Source organism: Trachypithecus francoisi, unplaced genomic scaffold, assembly GCF_009764315.1.
Source record: "Trachypithecus francoisi isolate TF-2019V2 unplaced genomic scaffold, Tfra_2.0 Lachesis_group11, whole genome shotgun sequence".
NCBI classification, from domain to species: domain Eukaryota; kingdom Metazoa; phylum Chordata; class Mammalia; order Primates; family Cercopithecidae; genus Trachypithecus; species Trachypithecus francoisi.
Window position 1 is genome coordinate 77,373,272 of NW_022681456.1, and position 1,062 is coordinate 77,374,333.

Below are 1,062 nucleotides of genomic sequence, written 5' to 3' on the forward strand. Positions count from 1 at the left end.
GGAGGGAGAACACAGCAATTGTGAGGCACTGAACTCAGTGCTATCCTGTCAGAGCAGAAAGAAAAACCAGACCAGACTCAACTGGTGCCCATGCATGGAGGGAGCATTTAAACCAGCCCTAGCCACAGGGGAATCACCGATCCCAGCAGTCCTGACTTGAGTGCCAGCAAACCTCAATACCAAGGGCTACAACACTCCATGTCTCCAAATAAACTTAAATGGCAGTCTAGACCATAAGAGCTGTAACTCATAGGTGAGGCCTAGTGCCACAGGGGAATCTCTGATCACAGCAGACCTGACTCGAGTGCCTGCAAACCTTGCCACCAAGGGCTACCATGCTCTGTGTCTCCAAGTAAACTTGAAAAGGAAGTCTAGGCCATAAGGACTGCCCCTCATAGGCTATGGGAAGTGCAGTAATAGGCCCAGAGGCACTGGATTAGGAGGACAAGTGACATACTGAGACACAAGCTGGGGCAGCAAAGGGGAATATTGACATCACCCCTCCCCTGACCCCAGGCTGCACAGCTTGAGGTTCCAAAGAAGACCCCTTTCTGCCACTTGAGAGGAGAGGGAAGAAGAGTGGGAAGGATTTCATCATGTATCTTGGATACCAGCTCAGCCACAGCAAGATAGGGCAATGATCAGAATCAGGAGGCCCCCATTTCAATTCCTAGCTCCCACATGACATTTCTAGACAGACCCTGGGCAAGAATGCCACCCAATGCTTTCAAAGAAAGGACCCAGTGCTGGTAGCATTCAACACCTGCCATCTGAAGAGACCTTGGGCCCCAAATAACCAGCATTGATAGCCAGGTACTACATCAAGGGCCTTGGGTGAGCCTCTGAGACTTGCTGATTTCAGGTGAGATTTGGGACATTCCCAGCTCTGGTGGCTATGGAGAGAGATGCCTTCTGTTTGAGATAAGTGAAAGGAAAAGTAATGGAGACTTTGTCTTGCACGTTAGGTGCCAGCACGGCCACAGTGGAGTCGAGCACCAAGCAGACTATTGCGGTTTGTGATTCCAGGAGTTGACTCTTGGACGGCATTTTCTGGACCCGCCC